The following is a 23,940-nucleotide window of genomic DNA, read 5'->3' as shown; positions in this document are numbered from 1 at the left end:
GAATAAAAGCAGGTGCTAGCAAAATTCCAGTGTCTCATCATACAAAAACTCTCAATATTTTATCTCCAATAAACTATTTCATCTTAACTTTTCATCTTCCAGGGTTCCACGAAAGGAGTGGCTAATTGCTAATGAAAACTCTCAGATATCCAGTAGTATCCTGGTGTGGGCCCAGCTCTATGCTATTCCAGTTCAGTAGATACCAGGAATACAGCTCAGAGCAATTAAAGATATAATCTCTCACAGTCAGGCAAAGAATAGGATTTTTATTATTTCTCCAGGTGATTACAATGTGCCATCAGAGCACTCCACTCCCACTTGAGTTAAATGTAACCCCATTTTAGCAGCTAGGAGGCCAAGTCAAGATACTTGGGTTTACTGTTGGGGGAAACAGAAGACTTTTAAGAAAATGGTGACCATTTACTGCCCACACAGCCTATGTGACATTGCACAGTCTCAACTCTGTTTATCTCTTTAATATCATTTCATGCTCTTCTGCTCCTCTACTGTTGTTCAACCACTTTAATTCCCAGTTCATCAAACATCCTAACCACTTTAATGCTTGGGGATTTCACACATGAGTCTCAATGCCTAGAATGCACTTTTCCCCACTCGTTACTTGACTAGCGCAGTGGAATTTTATTATGTCAACTTAGCTAAGCAGGAATCACATTTCTCAGAATTCTCTTCTCAGTTCCAAATTAGCAGCAAACGCAAGAGATAGTTGGCATGAGATTTGAAAGGCAGAAGAGGAGCAACAAATATATATTCTTTTCTCAACGAACAGTTGGTGGAAGGGAACTGTGCAGGTGCTGTTGTATTTCCACACTGCTTTTTTCTTCTTGACTGGCTCACTTTATTATCAAAGAGCAGCAGTGGGGCCTACAGCTCCTTGAGCAACTACCAGATCCTTCTTTGGCTTCCTCAACTCCTGTACTAGGTGCATGTTTAGCCACATGACAAGAATTCCAGATTTTCCTGAAAGTAGCTTGAACCATTGAGGTTGGTAGCTTGGAGGTGGTAAGAAACTGCTGCAAGTCCCAGTTTGTCCTCACTCTCCCCACTTCAAACCCATCTGCCCTCCCCAACTTCCTGCCCTGCTGACTTCAGCCTCCAGCACCAGAGGCAAAGAGGGAAGGCTGACATAGGCTTAATCAGCTCCCACATTGTGTGAGTTCAAATCCCTATAAGAAATCCCTTATATATCACTCCTAGTGTTTCTGTTTCTTCAATCAAATCCTGACTGATAGGTCTAGCTTCTGTTCATCCTTCAGGCTTCAACTTAAATATTCCTCCTTGAGGGGTCTTCCCAGACAAGATTATGCAGTGTGTGCTTCTCCTCACTCTAGTTACACTCTATCTCAGCACCTTGTTTCTTTCTTTTATCTTCATTTATATCTATTTTATTAAGCTTACATGCTGTTTGCCTGTCTCCCTCATTACTATGTAGACTTCATAGGAGAAGGAGTTATGTCTGACCTCTGCGTCACTTCGTCTCCAATGTCTGTCACGGTGCACCCATAGCGAATGTTCAATAGATATTGTTGTACATGTGAATGAATGAAAAATGAATGGACGGATACTTTTTAGAAGAGTAGCTTTGAGGGCCATGTGAACAAAGAATTCAAAAAGAGATTGCTGGCTGGCTAACCAGATGAGGGACTACTGAAATTGATAAAGACCTGAAAGAAGGCAGGATGAAATGAGGGTGAAAGATTAAGAGGCATGGACAAAAACACTAGATATGACTATTTGACTCCTTTATGGAGAAGAAGATATTGAAAAAGAAGAAAGAATCAAGATAGATTCCTCACAGGTGACCAGGAGGATGATGATGCTTCAACATATTAAAGATGAAGAACAGGATTTGGGGAGTAAGATATTGAATTTGAAATTTTCAATTCAGATGGAAATTTCTGGATAAAGGTCAGGATTGGTGACACACTAATTTAGATGTATCAAACAGTGGTGTTATTTGAAGCCATGAGAGTAGTTAAGATTATCCAGGTAGATTGTAGAAGTGAGTTAAGAACATGTCGAACAGGTCCTTAAATGCTTGCAATGTAGGAGGCTGTAAAAACATAAAGCTTAAGAGATCGAGAAAGATTTTTCATGCTTTAAGTATAAAGTGAAATTGTTTCAGATCAGCAAACTGCACTAACAGTAGGAGCAGACAGAGAATCACACACTTCATTCCTCTGAACCAGCAGCCTCAGAACTGGGCTGGCAACACTGTATTTAACATCCTCTATCTTCTTACTCTTTTTCTCAGCTCTTCTGCCCAAATAATCACTGTAATGTTCCAGACTCCCTTTAGTAAGTTCAAACCTGACTGGAAAAACTGCCTTGTCTGTATCAACAGTTTTCAAATGGGGGAAATTTTGCGGCAATGTTTGGAGATTTTTCTTATTGCTGCTATCATCTGGTTGGTAGAGCTTAGGATGCTGCTATACTTGCTACCACACACAGGACAGCAGTCTCGGCCCCAACAAAGGCCTGTCCATCCCAAAATGTCAGTAGTGCTAAGCTTGAGAATCGTGGCCTAGAGAAACATTTTGCAAATAGCTGTTTTTAGGGCACAATTTGTACAAGTTCCATGGAATATTAATAGATTTTGTGCATACAGATGTATACACACATACATACACATTAACAACAACATGGTCAAATTGGTTGTGAAACAAAAATTAAATAGGTTTCTTTACTTCAGTATTCCTCAGAGTCTTGGTTATATTAGTAGACATTTTAAATCTCTTAAGGGATATTCTGCTTGCACTGTTTCCCAAACTAATGGACCTTGGAGCCTATTTCTGATGAAACATGTTTAAGAACTAATGTTTTGCAAGAAAACTTTGGGAAACACTATTTTGGAGGCTAGGAATGGAATCTTAGAATATAAGGGACACAATAATATGAATATTGCCTCCTAAAAAGTTTACCAACAGGTGAATATGTAGGCCTGTCATCTAATTTCAGATCTGTTTGGTTTACTAATCCAGGACTAAGAACATTGGTTACGCAGTGCTTTAACTTGGAGCCTAGTTATTAACAAAAATTTGATTCTGATAAAGAAAAATATATAACTTTAATAATGTATTTCAAATTCAAAACATAATATCCATGCTATAAATTTTCACAGAAAAGTAAGACAAAAAATACGTGACATAAAAAATATAAACCAGAGCAAAGAATTCAGACTTAGTAATTATTTAAAAAAATATGAATTAAGTAAACTAACCTCTTTAAAATAAAAAAGTTTAAGATTATACTGAAAAATAATATTTAAACTATGTAGAATAAAAAATGTACTTAAAATTGTGTGTCTTGCATTTACTTGCTGTCTCCATAAACATATGTCAAATTTAATCATTGGGCAAAATCACTGACCAGATTTCAATGTATTTTGGATTCACTCTGACATCAGAGGGAAAACAGAAATATCTTCCAATGCGTTTTCCTACTGTGACTGCGACACCACATTATTGGCACTACTTTTTAAAATCAAGGCGTGTTATTTGTGAAATGATGCTATCTCTTAGGCCTTATTTCTACTTGGAAAAATCATATTGGGCCATTGGCTGGCAACTATATCAATAAACATAGAGATTTCTTTTTATTTGTATCAAGTTTAGACTATTCTGAGAATTTTATGGTATAAGTTTTAAAGAAAAAAAAATCTGGAAAAAAAAAGAATCCAGAGAGTGCAGCCGTGAGTGATGATAATACTAAATCACCTGGAAAATAAGATTATGAAAAGGCTAAAAAAGGTGGTTGGCTTATAAAAGAGAATCCTGAGGAATGAGTTATTGAAAACTCTATTTAAACCAAAAACAGAGCATATAAAAATGTACTTAAATTTTACCAAGAAAAAAGGTTAAACATAAAGATGAACTGTGTTATTATACACTTGAATTATTTCTGAAGTTGATACTTTTATAGCATTTTGAGGGCAAGAGTCTAAACTCCTAAGCATGTTGAATTATTTTTAGTGCTACTTGGGTAAAAAGGAAATGCTATTTATTTTTATCTCTGTACACATGCTTCTATGATTTTCATAAATGTTTTTCTAAATGTATATGGGAAAAAGTATTTAAATTAAAAATACATGCAGCAATGACAGAATGAAAGTATATCAAAGGATTTTACAGGATGGAGTTGGGCATTTGCATGTGTAAGGTTAGGGTACCATTTATGGAGGAATTACTATAGTTCTGTGCCAGGAATTCAGTATTTTGGGCTCTAAAACTTTATTTTATATGTAGGAGAAATAGTTTTCTTTTTGACAGACTAAAATTAACCAAAGAAAGAAGGCTGATGAGTAAAATCCTACTACCAATGTTTTAATTGACAAAGGGACATGTACCTGTCACATATACAAGAATTTTCATGTTGGCCTGATTATACATTCTTTCTCAATAATTACGGTTATGTGCAGAGCAAAACTATATTGTTTGTTAGGTAAATATAAAATTAAGGTGAATTAGCGCAGTAGGCAGATAGGCCACTTTATACTGTGGTAACACATTAAACTCTAAAGTCTCAATGGCTTAGTATAACGACGGTTAATTTCTCTCTTAGAGAGGAGAAAAGACATACATTGGCTCTTAAATATTCAGCTGAAAGTGACACACACCACTTCGGCTCACAACCAATTGGCCAGAATACCTGGCTGATGGTAAGTTCTCAATAAATACCTTTTGAATGATGGAATGAATGAAGGTTTAGTGAGTCTATGTAGAACATTGTGAAGAGTTGGTTAGTAGCAGCAATTTAAAAATTTTTTATTTAGTTGTCTTCACGTTTTCGTCATTTTACTCAATTACTTATTGTTTTACTCAAAGCATATATTTTAATAAGAGTTTACATTTCAGCATAAGTCAGTTCAGAAGCCTTTATTTATTCATTTGAGGGAATTGAAGAAAAGAAATAGAGAAATCTATTCAGCCCATGTCTACAATAGAAAAATTAGACATAAAGTATGTCATGTTGGAAGGATGTCAATGGATGATTTTGTAGATAAAAAGGAGAGACTACACATACAGACATATTTTTTGTCATTTCCTTATATATAAATATATTTTGAAAAAATCTATAATGTATTTGTAGCTCCAGTTCAAAAGCTATTTTTGACAGGGTGAATAAAACTGTCTTCATATTTATTGGACCATGAATTTTCAGCCAAAGAACAATTATATTTCTTAATATCACTAAGCATATTATAATGCTTAAAAGAAATATTGGTGAAAATTGTAATTCAAATTACAGTGAAAAACTCTGAAAAGTCAGCATTATTAAAAACTGCTGAAAATTCAAAATCTAAGTAGATGACTAAACACCTGGCTTAGAGGAAGAATAGAATAATGGGCTAAATAAAGAAGACATTGAGTGCTAAGAATTTAATTCTTCAAAGAATAGACTGAAATTATTCCAAACATTTCTGAAGGAGTGAAAATAAATTGGTGTCTATTGGGAGGACCGTTGTACCCACGTCTGCTCAAGAGCGGATGTGCTCCAGTTGGACCAACTCGTCTCTGTCTATTCTGTTTGGTCAGTGTCCGTATTTTACTGTTTCTTAGATAGTTTAAATATCATACTTGATATTATCTATTAGTTTATATTTTATTGGAAGAGGTTAATTTGAGCAGTTTTTGGTTTTATCTTATGTATTTGATTGAACTTTTTCTTGCGTGTTTGATCAACCTCTATAATTAAAGACTCAAGCAATATCGCCATTTCTTTTCCTTAAATATTAATTTCTTAAAAATTATATACATTGCAATCAAGGCCTCCTTACGTCTAAATAACTCACAGCCTCATCAAGACCTAGAAGAGTAAACTCGCAATAAATACTTGCTAAATGCAGGAATAATCCAACCTCTGACCCCCATGGCTTCATTCTGTTTTGCTCCTGCCTCTCGTGTCTCTGGGCAGTTTTGTGATGACTTTCCTGGTGCTGATTCTACTTAGTACGCAACCATGTGGGTATAAATGAAAGTTTAGCATTCAATCCTTCTTTCCTTCAAAACTTTTGTTTCCTTTAAGTCTTTTCTTAGCATACAACTTTCAGTCAAATATCCATTACAATGCTTTTCCTTTATGTTTACTTCATGTCAACACTTTTTTCCTGAGGCATGACCCCAGTCTTCGTCTAGCATACATTTATATCTGGAATGTCATTCACTCACTACAAAATAGTCATTAATCATCTATTAGTGCAGAAGCAGGCCTGAGGTGGTCAGTGGGGCACAATGATGAACAGAATACCATCCCTGTACTTTGGAGAGCACAGAAACTTTGCTGAAGGAGGCAAATAATACATTGACTATGACAAAGTTTAGTCACAGGCATGGTGAGAGAACAGAGGAATATTTAACTGTTTGGTGATGTTGGAGGTGTCTTGGAGAAGGTAATATGTAAATTGAATTTTAAAAGAGGAATTAGAAATTTCCAGATAGAAAAGAGAGTAGAATTAAGAAAAGCATATGCAGTTGTAGCTCTCTTAAGCAACCTCCAATTAACTAATTGGATTGATTTCCCTTCTGTGGATCATCATGACTCAGCCTCAAAGCAGGCTGGGGGTGGGACGATGTTTTCTGGTGGAGTCTGTGCTCCTCTCCACCTGTCAGGTGGGTTGTATGCTTATCACATGCTGCATTTATTCTTAAAATTGCTACGTCAGTTAAATTTTCATTATAATTTTATAATTAATGAAATAATGCATAAACAGATGAAGCAGAACAAAATAAAAATCACTTATATAAAACCTGCTTTAAATGTTTTGGAAAGGATTAGGTGAGACTTTGAATACATTGCTGTCAATTTAGGTATAGATGGACAATGCTAAAAGATATGGTGAAAAGTTTTAAAAGTATTTACTTTAAGGATTTTTTACTCAGATTGCTTTTCAATAGATTCTTACTCTACTTCAAATACCCCAAATACAACTGCATATGGATGTGGTTATTACAAATCATGCAGTTCCAGTCAGTGGTCCCACAGTAAAGAAATGCACTCAACTCCACATCAGAACATGTCTGTTTTAACTTATAGCACATCGCTTTAAGTATGAATATAGTTTATTAATTATTCCCTACCTGCCAGATTTTTTTAATAAACTGACCACTACAAATATTGATCTTTTCAGAAAAAAAGCGTTTCTAAAAATAAGGAAAAGTAGCAAAACTATGGCCCCAAAAGCTATTGTTGAAGAAAAAATGAACAATAATGTTTTCCTAGTCTTCTTAATAATTAATTTATATTGTTGTTAGAATGTAAAACAATGTTCAAGGCTAAGTTTGAAGTAAATATTTATTACCCTGAAGGAGAAAAATGAATATCAAGAGAAGCAAGTTTTATTGTCTTTTCAAAAAGAGATCAGCAACCTCTGTAGTAGTCACAAAAATTACACAAAATGCAAGAGTAATAAAAATTTTGCCATTATGTACAAGAGGATGTTCCCTATTACTAGGTTGTTGGAAGAGCATTTATTCTTTCACTCAATCAACTTATATGTCAAGCATTGTGCAGGTTATCCAGGCTATCCAAGAAGAGTCCCTCTCTTTCTGAGAGGTATGATCTGGTGGGAGGCATAACAAACAGAAAATTACAATTCTGTGCTATAAATAAGTTCTACAGTTATAAATACTACACCAATGTATTAGTTTCCTATTGCTGCTTTAACAAATTACCACAAACTTGTTGGCTTAAAACAACACAAATTTACTATCTTAGCATCCTAAAGTTTGGGAGTCCAAAATGGGTTGAATAAATGACCCCTATACCACTGATATCAATCAATCCATTAATCCACAAATATTTATTAAAGACTTTCTATTTTTAAGGCTCAATATATGACACTGTTTCTGTTCTTGCGAAGCCTACAGCTCTTCAGTAGATGAGGCAGATATTAATAAAATGGTCACAAAAATGTAACATTGCAATTGCAACAGAGCAAGATCCATGAAGATAAATTAAACAGTGCCAAGAGAGTAGGGAAATGACCTATTATTGGGAACCAGGGAAGGTTTCCCTGAGGAAATTAAACTGTAATATGAAAGAATAGTAGGAAATAAACACAGAGAGAAGGGGAAAATACATTTAAGACAGAGGAAGGAACATGTAAAAGGCCCAGTGGTGAAGATTTAATTAAATTTCAATTTAAGCAATTGAAAGAAGACCAGTGTGGTAGAACATAGAAACTAATAATAACGTAAGATCAGGTTTTATTAAACTTTTTTGTTAAACATTTGAAGCATTTTGAGTAAGGATCGTGACCTGATTAGACTTGCTTTGTGAACTGATTGCCTTAGTAGAGATGGGCAAAAGTGGATACAGAGCAACAGTTAGTAGAACTGCATTATAACCGCCCTTATAGGAGATTATAGTAGACTGTCCTAGGGAGGAGAAGGTGGAGGTAAAGAAAAGAGGATAGGTTCTAGAGATTTGTAAGAGGTAAGATCACAAGAATTGCTGATGGATATGGAAGATGAGAGAATATGAAGTGTAAACAATGATTTCTAGTATTCTATCTTGAGAAAGTTATTATATGCTAATACCGCTCAGAGTTAAGTACCACTTAGAGAGGATTGGGTTTGCTGGGAGAGGATAAGGAGTTACTTTTTTGTATGTGTAGAGATAAAAATTGATTTTCTCTGCATTATGAAGCACTTCTGATTCCTGGGATGAGAAGGTAGTGGTACTCAAGTAAGAGGCAACAGGAGATGGGTAATGGCTTAGAATAGAGGATGTGAAGTGTCCGTATTTCCACTACCAAGTGGGTTTTACTGGGCATGAGTTGAAGGATGATGGGGAGCTTTTCACACACAATGGTATGTGGGAATCCTGGATTTATATAGCAAGAAACATAGAGGTAGAGGGCTTTTTCTACTTTCTGGTCCAACAGCATGAATTTGGAAGTGTAAAAGGAAGATGAATTTTTGAGAGAACCCCCAAATTAGGAAATTTTGGTCTGAAATTGGAATACTAGATTTAAGTTTCCCTAGTGGTGGGTATTAATGTCAAGGTTTAAGTGTTGGCCATGGATGTAGATGAGTTGCGCCTATTATTTGACACTGGCTCTATCTTTTTCCAGCTGTGTGACTTTAGAAAAGCGACATAAATTCTTGGCACTTATGTTTCCTACCTATAAAACGGGCATAATAACAGTAGCTATCTCACAGGCTGGTTGTGAGTTTTAAATTAATTAATATGTAAAATGTATAGCAATACTTAGAACATGGTGAATTCTCCATAAGTGTTATTTTTATTATATGTAATACATGAATTTCTTTCTTCTCTATATTTAAACTATAATATACCCTGAGTTCAAAAACATTTTTACCCCTAGCACTTAGCAGAAAAAAATAATCCAACCAATTTTAATACATATTTTCTTTGTAAATCTTTCTCTGAGGGATAAGAATATAATAATACTGTTCTTGATAACAACTTAATAGCAGTTTCTCAATTGGACTAGAGTTCTAATGGCTATGAATAACAAAACGATTATCTACCTGTTAGAAGCATTTATTTAATATATTTCCATAAGTATACATTATGGTCTCATAACTCTGCTAGTTTCTTCTCCTTCTTATTGTTATTATAATTATTACAAGTTAGATGCCACTTGACATTTTCAATATTAAAAGCTTCTTTCTAAAGCAAGATCACAATTAAGCTGACATTAAGCAGCCTCTCCATACACGAAGAGGGCCCTCTGTAAAGAAAAATAGAAAGAAGAAATACCTCTGTTGAGCAACTTACCACTTCTAAATTATCTGCTACACGTATTATCTGATTTAATCATCATAAGATGCCTGTAACCTAGGCATTAAGCTGAGGAAACAAATGGCTGGAGGCACAAAGCATTTGTCCAGTATCACATGGCAACTAAGTAGTGGGCACACCATTCAAATCTAGGTGTCTATCTGGTTTCAACATTTGATTTAATAGTTACTAAATTTGTCTTTATTTCAAGAAAAATTTGAGCTATCTGTAGTGCAGGGTAGGTGTAATTTAGACAAGAGAAAATTTATTTCATTTTATGAAAGATCTTCTAGTAGCATTCAGGTATCAACAAATGTTCTTCAGGGGAATAAAATGCTCTGTGTTGGAAACACATATGGCACACGCATCTGTAGATTCCATAGTAAGCACAGCAGAAATTAGGGAAGTTGCAAATGATATTTTTAGAAGTGCACTTGTGACAGATCAGATTCCAGAAGACTAGAAAGTGGTTGTCATAATACACTCATCGGAAAGGCATTAAGTGATGACAAGTATGGGAACAGAAAATTGGTTAGCTTAACATAAATTAAAGGGGAAACTATATTAGAAAACCAAGTACAGAGAATAAATGCTTACAGAGACATGCCACATTCAAAATGAAAAATAAAATTGCTTTAGTATTGCTTCAATAACTTATTTTGGTTATCATTTTAAGACAGTACTTTCAATGACCTGTGGGATATACACTGACATTTATGCTTACACTAGCTTTCCACCTAAAAGCATACATTTGTAGTCTCCAATACAGCACATGCAGTAATGGCTCAAAATAAAGAAGTGCGTATAGACATCAGTAATGATCTTTAAATTAAAGACATTAGTATGACTTTGTGCTTGGTCTTCTCATACATATGTTTGGCCATCCAGTTATCTAACAGAGAAGTGTTAGATGTATAGGTTAATTATTGCTGTACATCCAACCATTCCCAAACTCAATGGCTTAATGCAAAAATTGCTTATTCTCATGCCTCTGTGGATTCTCCGAGTTTGCTGATATAAACTGTGCTTGGCTGGTGGCTATGCTGCAAGCTGTGGGTCTGGTTGGGCTTAGCTGGGACAGCTCTACTTTAGAACAGGTGTGTTCATCCTGGGGCCCAGGGTGTGGAGGTAGCAGCTACCCAGGCGTCCTGGATAATTTTAGGTGTCAACTTGACTGGGCCACTGGGTACCCAGATATTTGGTCAGTATTATTCTGGGTGTGTCTGTGAAGATATTTTCAGATGAGATTAACATTTGAATCAATAGATTAGGTAAAGCAGATGGCCATCCCTAATAATGGTCTTCATCCAATCAGCTGGAGATCCAAATAGAACAAAAGGGCTCACTCTCCTGAAAGTAAGAAAGAACTCCTCTTCCTGACCACCTTGAGCTGGGACATGAGTCTTTTCCTGCCTTCGGACTCCAACCAAAATATCGACTCTTCTTGAGCCTTGAGGCTGCTGGCTTGCTAACTGCAAATCTTGGGATTTCTCAGCCTTCATAATCATGTGAGCCAATTCCTTGTAATATATAATGCATACATATCCGATTGGTTCTGTGTCTCTGGAGAGCTCTGACTAATATACCCAGGGAAACTCTTCTCAAGAAAACATGAGTTTTATTAGCTCAGAACTTAAGAAACAGAGAGAGCCCAAAAAATCTCAAAAATTATACTTTATATTCTCAAAAAGAGCAAATATATTGCATACAGAAATAAGGATTATTATATCATGATAAAAGGACATTTAGAAAACAAGAAAGAGACCTTAGAAGTTAAAATATTGTGGCAGAAATATAAAATTCAACATAAGCCTTGGAAAATACTTTGAGCAAAGTTTCTGGAAAGTAGAACAACAACAACAAAAGAGATGGAAAGTAAGAAGTCAGAAAAATTAAAGCCTTGACCCAGGACGTCCAATATCCAATATCGATCTACTAGGACTTCCGGAAGGCAGGAACATAGAAGACAGAAGGGAAGTCACTGTTGGTGACTAATGCAAGAATAGTGCCGCTGCTCTTCCCAAAATCCCTTGAAGCGAAGAACGGGAATTTTACCAAACTTTTAAGGTAAGAACATCTCGATACTATTTAAAATGTTCCATAATAGAGAAAAAGAAAAGAAAAATTTTTAAATATTTTTTTATGGGAAAAAACCCCACATCTATACTAACCATGATTTCTTAAAAAAAGAAAAACATTGGTTTGCAATTTACACAATTATTATGATTTAATTGAGCTGGACTTTGTGTGGAAGAACAGAATGTTAAAGGGCTCTGAGGTGAAAGGAAGCGTGTATTATAGTGTACTTAAAAAAATAACAGTATTAATGTAGCAAAGACAGTAAAGGTGGATAACCGATCTCAGAGAAAAGATTGGAGAAATAGGCAGAGAGTTGAAAATGCGAAGTCTCCTGGGCTTGATAGAAGGTTATCATCAACTTAAGTGCAGTAGGATGGCATTGAGAGATTCTAACAGTGAAAAGAAGTGATCAGATATGTTCAATTACAAAATATGTTCAATTATGATAATTTCACCAATTTTGCAATCATACAGAATTATCTTGGTATCTAATCATGGGGCACAGAGAAAATGGGTACCTGCTCATAGTAACAAATCTGATAACGGATCATGAGATTTAAGTTACATACATATAGAACAGGTGATGACTACACTATATAATTTCACAGATAATACAAACTACTTACCCAAAGCGCCTCATGTATTTATCAAAACCGATAACATCTTTAGCAGGGCAGACACATTAATGATCCCTTCTTATCCTTCCAGTCCCCTGACTGCATATGGCTTAGAAGAGGCAACACATTTTTTCACTTTACGTTAAGGAGCAAAAGACTATAAAAAGCCCTTAGATTGTTTTATCAATTAGTTTTTTGAGTTAGTTTTCCAAATCCTTCTTTAATGATCTGATTCTCCAGGTTTATCTTCTGTGCTTTTACTCCTTATTCATTATGGTCACAAGCTACAGAGATACTGTTTTTTCTCTTTCACTGGAATTTGCCTGCCACTTACTCTTTATATACTGTGAGTTGTTTGGTGTCAGAGATGATAATTTTTTATCCTATGATTATTTATGAAATATATATCTAGCATATTTTTTGTCAAATACCGTGCTACCTATCAGGGACAAAACAATGTTAAGATATAGTTATGTCTTGATTCTAGTAGTACTGGTCTATAGCAAGTGCTAAATAGATATTTCTTGAAAGTCTGTTATTACGCAACAAATAAAAACTTGTTTTTTTTTTTGCCAGCACCCTGCCCTTTGATTTCATAGAATGTCACTTAGTATGTGCTGGGCACTCTGTTTTATCTCATTTAATCCGCCAAACAAATCTCCAGGCTGGAAGGTATTATCCATTTTTTTACAAGTAAGGAAATTAGAGTTTAGCAAGCTGACTTTGCTCGCTTCATCTTGCTAGTGAGTCAAGCAGCCGGGTCTGTCTATGTGAGAGACCCACCCCTGTTCAGAGGCCTCCATCTCTGACCTGTAATAACACCATTGCATCCTAACTGGTGTCTTGCTTCCCCTTGCCCCCTATAATTTCTTCTCCTCATAGCATCAGGAATGTTCTTTTCTGTTGTTGTTAATCTATTTTTCCGGGGGTTTGAGAAATGTTACTCTAGAAATTCCAATAAGATTCATGCTGGTCCACAGAAGAGAAAGCTATTTTTCAGAAGTGTTGACAAAGAGTAAGACTGGACATTATTCTCTAGGCTATTTTTTTTTTTTCATTTTAATATGCTGGAGAACTGTAGGGATTTCACTAGATGAATCCCTTTGTTGGATTATTCAGACACTCAGAGAAGGTCTTAGTGTTCCTTACTCAAAGCCAGCAAAATCTTAGGGGTTTTCTGGAAAATGGGAGGAGGAGGGGAAAAAAAGAGAGACGGAGGAAGGGAAGGGAAGAAGGGAAAGAAGAAAGAAAGGAGGAAGGAGGAAGAAAAGGAAATGAGGAAGAAAGGAGAAAATGAAGGAAAGAAGGAGAGGAAGGAGGGAAGAAGAAAGGAGGAAAAGAAAAAGAGAGAGATAGAAAAAGAAGGAGTCAGAGGAGGGAGGAAGGAATAAAGAAAGAGAGGAAGAAAAAAGAAAAAGAGACAGTGAGATTTGGGAAATACTCCATACAGAGTTAAGCAAAAAGATCTTTCTTTACTACAGGACTTCTCAGAGACTTGAATATTCTAATGTGCAATTTGAAATGCCAAAAAGAGATATTTTCAACATCTGAAAATAAATACTTCTTGAATGAATATTAATCTCAATTATCTTTTTAACATTTAAAGCTTAATTTTGAGTAGATAGAACTTTATTCCCAGACAAAAATTAATTTGATACCTCTTTCTTGTCTCAAAATATTTCATAACTTATTTGTCTATCCATAGTAGGCAGAATTTTGTTCCTATGACCTTTGCCCCTGGTGTCATACCAATGAAGATGTTAAATTACATGGAAAAAAAGACTGCAGACGTAATTAATGTTACTAATCAGTTGACTTTAAGATAGAAAGATTATCTTGGATTATCCAGGCAGGCACAAAGCAATCACATGGGCCCATAAAAGCAGAAGAGTAAGTCAGAGAGATGCGGGAAAAGGGTAAATCAGCAATTTGAAGCACGAGAATGACTCCACATGCCATTGTTGTCTTGAAGATGGAGAGAACCACGCAGAAAGCTTGAGAAGGAAGTGAATTCTTCCAATAACTAGTGATCTTGGAAAAGGGCCTTGAGTCTCAGATTGAATTGCAACCCTACTGACACTTTGATTTCAGCCTTGTAAGACACTGAGCAGAGGATCCACCTATGCTATGCCAGATTTTTGACCTACCAAAGCTGTGAGATAATAAATGGACGTGGTTGTAAGCTGCTATATTTGTCATAACCTGTTAAGCAGCAGTAGAAATCTAATATACTATCTAAATCAATGTTCATTACTATTGTGGTTTGAGTTGCTGAGACAACATTTCAGTGTTAAGTGATTTAATCACATTACAAAATAATAAATTTAATTAATTAAATTTAACTTCATGTTTAATTTAGGGAATTATAATAATGACACCATATTTACTTTTAGTGAAAGCATAACCAACGTATGGGCAGTATATAAATTTGTCTCTGTTTCTAGAGAGGTTTTGTGTTATCACAGAAAATGCACTGGAACAGCAACCAAAATATCTGACTTCAAGTCCAGGGTTAGCCATGTGACATGGAGCAAATCTCTTGTTTTCTCTGCATCCTATATTTCTCGTATTTAAAATGTGGGTCATACTAGCTCTCTTCTCTCACAGGGTTGTGAAATTCTAATGAGATAATATGTATAAGTGCACTTGGTAAAGTATTAAACATAATGTAAATGTGACTTATGATTATTATTAGACTGCTAAGTGAAATATTAATGATATGTTTTCTTTATTCAGAATACTTTCCATAATTCCACAGTAATTAGATTTCATAATCAGATACAGCTTTCTCAAAAAGGTAAATGGATCAATGGATGGGTAAATGGAGAGATAGTTAAAGGTACATGTATTTGGATTTTTTAAAAAATCATTGTATTCTAAGGAAGATTTAAAACATATTTAGAATGACCCTCTTTCTGCATAAGTCATTTTAAAGGGTTAATATCAATGCAAATGTCTCAACTCATTAAATGCTGCTGTGTAATTTATATACTTTTTTAAAGCAAAGTTGCTCAAGCAGCAAATTCAAAGTGACAAGGCACTATATATCATATATATGGCATTATTAATTTTGCAGCATCTCCAGGAGATGCTAAAAATAGTATGTCATTAAATCATAGATGTACATAGATACACACAGTTTTCTGAGGTCTAGGTACTCACAAGTCTAAACCCACAAAGAGAAGACGAAGGCATTAGAAAGCTCATTAATATAAATAATAGAGTAAGCAAAACAGCCATTGCCTGAAGCAGTACAATTATTGGTCAATAAGTCCTTATTAGTTGTCCCTGTTACCATCTCTTTATGATAGCACTGCATTTTCTATCCTTTGAGCTTGTAATTCCCTTTTTATACCCTGGACCCTTTTGTTATGTTCTGGCAAGCACACGGACCTATTAAAGATTCAACACAATCAATCTACATTTAAGGGTTTTCTAAAAACCCTTAAATCTTTATTAATATCGAATTAAAAAAAATTAAGATATTTTATTTTTCAACGTTTTTCAAAATATGACTATGATGTGCATTGGTGTGCTTTTCTTTATATTTATTCTCATTGGATTTGTTGAGCTTCTTTTATCTGTGGGTTCATAGTTTTCATCAAATTAGGATATGCCTTGGCCATTATGTCTTCAAATATTGTTTTCTTCCCCCTTCAGGCCTATTCTCTTTGTGCTTCATTATATCACCATGTCTTTAAGCACGTCATTTCATTTCTGCATCTCTTTCAATCAATTCATTTTTTCTGTTGGTTATAGGCCATATTTTTTTCCTACTTCTTTGCATCCCTAGTAATTTTGTATTGGATCCTGGACATTATGAATTTTACATTGTTGGGTGATGGATTTTGTTTTATTTCTTCAAAGAGGTTTGGACTTTTCTCTGGCATGTAGGTAAGTTACAGTCGATTTGATCTTTTTGGGGCTGCTATTAAGCATTGTGAGGGTGGGTGCAGAGAAGTCTTTAGTCTACAGCTAATTTGGCCCAACATCTAAAGTGATACCCATTTGTGGACTATTCCTGACGCCCCATGAATTTAAATGGGTTTCTGCTTTTGGCTGTTTTTGAGCTCTAGGATTTGTTTAGATTGGTATTACCCAACCACCTCATGGAACGTCACCCCATGCATGTACAGACCAGTAATAAGGTAAATATTCAAAGAGACCTCTCTGTAGTTCTCTGAAGCTCTCTCTCTGTGCTGTTGATGCCTCTCTGGTATTCTTCCCAACACGTCTGAGCCGCTCTACCTCCTTTAACTTGGACTTTTGGCTCTGCACTCATTGAGACTTCTTGGCTTTGTTTGGTTTCTCTTTCCCTGCACCAGAGCCAGGAAACTGCCTTCAGACAGTCAACTATGTCAATCATAGGGCTGGCTGATTTGTTTCCTTTCTCTCAAGGATCACAGTCCTGTTCTGGCTGTTGTCTGATGTCTGAAACCTGTTGTTATATGTGTGTGCACGTGTGTGTGTGTGTGTGTACATATATATATTTGTTTTTCTAGTTGTTTATAGCAGCAGGGTCATTCTCATAGCAGTGCTTTATGTGCAGAAGTGGAAATACCCTTGAAGTCATTTTAAAAAAGTTCTTCTCTCTCTTTCACTGAAAGGGTCCATAAAAAATGATGTATCATAGACATGAGGATACCTAGTACCCAGGTCTTTGCTTTAAAATACCATTAACCACCAAAATGACCCAGAACTCCTCAGAGCAATGACTGATTTCAGATATGGGACAGGGAAAGGGAAAGATGAGCCTGGAAATTCTTGTTACATTAGACAGTAAAAATGCTAAAAAATGATAAAGATATGTCAAAATTTTTTAGGTTCCTAAACAGCTCATATAGAAAATATTTGGCAAACACTTCAGGAATGCCAGTGAAACACAGATGGGAAAATGTTTTAGGAGTAAGAGTCTTTCTCAAAATATAGAGCTACATTGTATGAATGATAGAATAAATATAAACTCACCCTAACGAAGTGTAAAACAAAAACCTTCACAGGAGAGAGATCTACCAATAATTTAACTGCCAGGTAGAAAATTCAACGCTCTTCTGATGAGGATAACACAATCAAGATTCCCTATAATATATCATCTATAATGTTTCATGTATAATTAAAATTTGATATGTGAAGAAGCAAAAAAATGTGCTCCATAATCAAAGGAGTAAACAAGTGAAAAGAAAAAGATACTCAGATGACACATTTGTTGCAATTAATAGACAAGGACTTCAAAATAAGTATTATAAATATGTTAAATAGCTTACAGCAAAAGATGAATAGAATGGTGAAGAGATAGGGAATTTCAGGAGAGATATGAAATGTCTTTAAAAAGTACCAAAAAGAAATCTTAGAACTAAAAAGGTACAGTATTTGAAATAAAATTATTGGATCGAATTAATAGCAGATAGGACACTACAGAGGAAAGCATCATTGTACTTGAAGACCAGTAAACAGAAACTAATCTAATCTGAAGCACAGATAGAAAAAACTGAAAGAAATAAGCAGAGCCACATGACTAGGGGATCATAACAAGGAGTCCAAAAATACATGTAATTGATGTCCCAGAAGGAGGAGAGAAAGTAGGAAAAAACATATTAACACTGCCTAAACATTTCAATAGCTGTTTAAAACATCAACCTGCACAGCCAAGAAGAAAGGAAATCTCAAGCTGGATAAACACAAAGAAAACCACATCAGGTCACAACATAGTCAAACTTCTAAAAATAAGATATAAAGAGAACATCTTGAAAGCAACCAGTAAAAAAAGAGAGAGCAAAGCATACAATGGAGAAACAATAAACATGACAGCTAATTTATCAGAAGGTAGGGCAGAATTAGTGGAGGGCAGAAGACAATGAAGTGACATCTTAAAAGTACTTAAAAAAACACACACATTTACCTAGAATTTTATATACAGTGAAAGTATTCTTCAAAAAAGAAGGCAAAATAAAGAAACTTTCAGAGAAACAAAACTCAAGAGAATGAATCACCAACTGAGCAGCACTGCGAGAGCCTCTACAGGAAGTGAATCAGGCTGAAGAAAATGAGACTGAAAATAATTCTTGCATTATATGTGAAGTGGTATATTAATTCAAGGTAGATGAAAAGTTAAGGAAGCATATTATAATCCTTAAAATAACCACAATAAAACTAGTTGAAAGAGTTAATAATAAGATTCCATATAGGAGATAAAATGGAATACTGAAAACAGTCAATTATTTTAAAAGAAGGTGAGGGGAAGGGACTGAAACTGGGGATTTGAGGGCTCCCAAGCACTCTGCCTCTTCCCTGTGGACTGGACCTCATGGTCCTGAGGCAGAAAATTACCAAAGAAATGGAGGGCTTTCTACAAAAATTGAGGCAGAAGATCAGAGTCAGAGTGGTAGGTGAGTTGGACTTAGAGAAAGTGAAGGAGCAACTGGGAAGCTGTGGTTTAAAAATGCTTATGCGTTTCCCAGAAATGGTTTGGAAGCACATAAAGATAAGAAACTCTTGTGTAAACAGACTATTCAAGGTCACCAGGGTGAGGCCCTAATCCAAGAGTTAATCAACCACTGTCTGAGCTACATTGCGAAAATTAAACTCCCAAAGAAGAGGGGTACTTTCATTGAATTTCAAAATGGGGTGTTAAATGTGTCCTCTATTGCAAGAAGCTGCAGCCAAGAAGAACACACTGAGTTCTATGAACTCGAAAAAAAGAAAATGTAAGACAAGAATTTGTAGTGGATCTGTGGAAAGATTTTGCAGGTAAAGGCCTTGCTTTTTCCATAATGAGGCCTGATCGGCTTTTATGTCTTTCCAGAAGGATGGGACAAGAGGTGTTGGCTGGACATGTGGAAAATGACAGTTATAAGACCATTTTTTCTTTGAAGACAAGACCATGGCAGGTGGGAATGACCATGAGATCTTCACACATCCAAGAACCATGGGCTACATTGTGACGAAGCCAGAGAACACACACAAGATCTGTGAAGAGGTCTTATCCTAAAGGTCCCTTTTCCCATCGGAAGGGGAGGGAATCCCAGCTCACAAGCCTGAAAGGGTCTTTGGTTGGCCAAACCTGAGATCTACCCTAACATTCCCACCCGCCCCCAGCCCAGGCCAGGCTCTTTGTACTGTTCAATCATCACATATGGTCTGGATAACATATCTTCACTCAGCAGGGAAATCACCCTTCACCCCCAGACATACAATGCCCTCCACTTCCAATGCCAGAGGAGCCAGAAAAGGGATGAAAAGACTTGTCAAGAATGGCTCAAAGGAATAACTCCAACAGAAGATTTTATCCCCCACCCCCAAGTCTAAAATGCCCCTTATATGCGCAATCACAGTATGCATTTTTTTTAAAAAAACTTCCTCTTCTTTCTAGAACAATAAAGAACAAATGTGCCTGAACCCTCCCTCTTCATGGGTCATGTGAAAAATGTTAACAGGCATTAATGTTTGGATCCCCTGCATCAATACCAAAAAGGGGGATTTGGTGAAGAGAAAGAAAGGACAGGACGCTCACAAAGATCCAATGACAGGACAGAAGTTTAAAAACACTTCCTAGGAGGAAGCTCCCCCCTGAGTGTCAACTTGATGGGTGCTTTGAAACCAAGGGGTCTGTGATCATCAGAGCCGTATTAAGCTAAATGACTGGGGGCACTCTTTGTTCTCCAATCCTGCTTCCTGTTTGTGAAACGCAGACCTGAGCATGGTGTGCAGACAGGTGACTGGCCAAGGGACAAGTGACCCCAGGTAGTTTGTACCTCAGCTGGCCTACGACGCAGGTTAGCTCTGTGTTCACTACACTTTGAATAGCCCAGCTGGTTCTTAGTAACCATCGAGATGGGAGGAAATAGAACCAACAACGGCACCGGCAAAACAGTCCTTTCCTGGGATGCCAGTTCTGACCCCAGGTTTGGAGAAACTAACTTGGGATGTCACTTTCACCGAAAGAACCTTTTCTTTATTGGACACGGCTGGGCTTCCCAAAGGCATTATTTACCTCTAGTTTCTCAGCGATTCGGTAAGAGCCTGGATAATTAATAGGAATAGGAGCTGTGCTTTATTTTTCTGCAGATCTTTTAACAAAGTGTGTCCATCCAGGCCCTCACCCAGACTTTGATGTAAGGGGAAGAAGCAGCCGTGGTTGGACCTGCTACCCTCACCCTTCCTTTCCACATTCTGCAAGTTCTTTGTGAAAATGGAAGAAAGCTCAAGGCCCTCATCCGGAATACAGTGGAAGAGAGTTTTCCAAGGAAACAGCTCGTGTGTCATTTTTCAGTAGCTGGAAACCTTGGGACCCACAAACCTTCCACAGATCGCTGCTGGGGCCAGCTTCAGGCCAGAGCGTGGCCTCTGCTGGGAGCTCTCCAACCTGAATCCCTGGCCAGGGGGAGCCCTGTGCTCTGCGTCCCCAGCCCCCGGCCCCCAACTGGGAGCTATCATCACAGATAAACCTGGTTTCCTCCAAACCTTCGGGCCACTCGGACTTGTCTTAGCTCAGGATTGGGTTGGATGGAAGCAAGAAGAAATGCTGGCCTGTGAAGTCAGCCCTCCTCACCCACCAGCTTTGCCACACACAGGACTGACGTGTCTCAGTGATTCCCAGGCGCAGCCGTCAGTGGCATCTTTCCTTGTAGAATTTTGCAAATGATAATGCAATGACCTTTCAAAATGAAAAATAGTAAATTAAAGTGATTGTATTATTTCCTAAAAAGTAAAATAAAATAAATAAAAGAAGGCAGCGAAGGAGGAACAATGGGACAAAGAACAGATGATGAAAAATAGAAGACAAATAGCAAAGAAGGTATAATTAAACCCAAACATATCAATAATTATGTTAAAAAGAAGTGGACTTAATGCTTCAATTACGAGTCAGAGATTGTCAAACCGAAGAAATAAGCAAGACTCATCTATATGTAGTTTACAAGAGATAAATTTTAAACACAGAAAAGTTGGAAGTAAAAACATCAGAAAAGATATACTATGTAACACAGAGCATAATAAAACTGATATGACCGTAGTAGTATCAGATGAAGTAGACTTCAGGACACGGGGTATCACCAGGTATAAGGAATATTCATAATGATAAAAGAGTTAACAAGAGGACTTAAAAATATTAAACTTGTATGTACCTAGTAACAGAGTTCAACAAAACGTGAAGTAATTACTGTCAGAACTAAGGGGAGAACTAGAGAAATCCATCATTATTGTTGGACATACTGTGTGATTTTATTTACATATATTTCTAGAACGTAAAATATCTAATCTTTGGGAAATCTCAATAATGATTGCTCTTGGTGGGAGTTTGACTGTGAAAGGACAAATGCTATTTTCGCAGAGTGATGAAAATCCTTATTTTTCTTGATTGAGATGGTGGCTTCACAGGAGTATGCATTCGTCGAACTCCTCGGGCTGTACACTTAAATCTGTGCATTTTGTTCCAGGTAAATTCTCTCCCAACAAAACCTCAAAACACTGCCTGGTATTCTACATAATGCCCTTTGTCACTTACCACATTTAATGTTGGATTTTCTGCATATTTATAAGTATTATTTCCCCTGTTGGAATTCTAGAGTCTCGCCTGTGTGACTTATTTACCTTTGCAACTTTGCAGCACTTTTCCCAATTTAGATAATCAATAAATATCAATTGAGCAAATAAAAATGAACTATAAATATTGAATTCAACATTTTAAATAGGATTAACTTTATTTTATGTTGCAGAGCAGGAGCTGGCAAAGGATGCCTCATTGGCTAAATTCTGCCCCTGGCTTATTTTTGTATGGCCCACAATCTAGGAATGGTGTTTACATTGTAAATGGTTGGAAAAAAATCAGAAGAGGAAAATATTGTGTGACAAGTGAAAAATCATATGAAATTCAAACTTTGGAATCCATAAATAAAGTTTTATTATAATGTAGGAAGGTAGAAGGATGAGAAAAGATAGACCATGCAAACACTGAGCATGATAAAGCTGATATAATTTTACTAGTATCAGATAAAGTAGGCTTCAAGGCAAGGGGGATTACCAGATATAAATAAGGAGAATCATGAAGGTTAAAGTGGAAAACGCTGCTGCTAGTGCTGAGACAGAGCCCAGGAATCTGGATTGTAACCAGCCCCCAAGCCCTCTGTAACAAAAGCTGCAGTAGAGTAATTGAAATAACAAAACAAGTCTTAATCGTGAGCCATACAAATAATCAGCTGTTTCACAAGATGCAAAGTAACAGATGGGGTCATGCAACAGATTCAGTAAGAGGAGGATAAGTGATTATGTAGGCTACAGGAGTGGTACAGTTTGGAAGGCTGTGAGATAAGGAGATAACTGGTTTCTGCCTACACAGTTTCAGCAGCTTTGCAAAGATGAGATTTATAAATACTTTATAAATTAAAGAAATTAACTACAGCATCACTAAACTGAAAGTACCACCTACACTACTTGCACAGTTTTCTATTAATAGTGAGTGAAGCATTAGCTGCCAAGGCCTTGGAATAAATTATTACGGAATTAGAGCTTGCAGAGATGAGTTATTGCCTCTCATATGCACATGACTTGTAACAAGAAAATACCATATTTGGAGTCAATCTCTTGTAAAGTCCAAAAGCTACACACAGTTACAATGACATAAGAGCTTAGACTTAGCCTTATTAATATTTTATAGAAACAGGGTGGAGAAGATAAAATGGATAATAATTTAAATGAAGATGAGATGGTTCTGTATTTCTCGATCCTTTTTTGGTCTCTCAGCTATTTCTAAGAGCACAAGCAGGCGTGCCTTGTTTTAAAAGAAACTTATGATTCTACGGCATTATTTGCTAAGGAGGAACTAACTTCAGTATTAATTACCGGAAGGATTATAGCTGGAAAATGTTGAGGTCCAGACTTAATAAATTGTAATATATCTCTGCAATGTGAGTGCCAGGAGGTCTCAGGTCAGGACATCTACCTATAGGTAATATAATGATTATAACTCTTACTGGCAAATAAACCCATTGGGAATTTCTTAATGAAAAAGGAAAATTTATTACCAGAATATAAGCTAAGAGTGATTCACAGTTCACAAGGGCCGCATGTGGCTAGACCTCAGGAAAAGAACTGGAACCACCACATGACCACCATCAGGGCTTTCTCTTCAACCATCACTTCAGGCTGTTTCCTTCCTCAGTGTTGCTGCTGACCAGTCTCTTCTCATAGCTGAAAGTGGCTGCTTTCGCTTTCAAGTTTAGAATCTTCTACTGTAGAGGGGTGCCATCAAAGAGATTAAATGTCTAGACTCCTTGCTAAAGAACTATTTGGCCCAGTTGGTGTCAGCAAAGCGCCGCTCCTAGTCTAACCACATCAGGTCCTGCAGCCCTGCTACTGCATCCAGAGAAAGAGGCCTCACTGTTCTAATCTGACAAGTACTCACTAGTCAAACTACAAAATACAGTAACAGGGCCGAATTGACAAAATATCAGTCGTCTAAAAAACTCCCTCATTCCTAAAACAA

At 36.5% G+C, this 23,940-nt stretch overlaps 1 pseudogene; it reads left to right on the top strand.

Annotated features, from left to right (window-relative positions):
* The window catches only part of LOC131414615 (phosphomannomutase 2-like), a 51,062-nt pseudogene extending 31,613 nt beyond the window's left edge, over positions 1-19,449 (top strand).
* The last annotated feature ends 4,491 nt before the right edge of the window (positions 19,450-23,940 follow it).

Source organism: Diceros bicornis, chromosome 15 (assembly GCF_020826845.1).
Source record: "Diceros bicornis minor isolate mBicDic1 chromosome 15, mDicBic1.mat.cur, whole genome shotgun sequence".
NCBI classification, from domain to species: Eukaryota; Metazoa; Chordata; class Mammalia; order Perissodactyla; family Rhinocerotidae; genus Diceros; species Diceros bicornis.
Note: the sequence above shows the minus strand (reverse complement) of the source record. Positions and strands in the feature narration are given on the sequence as shown.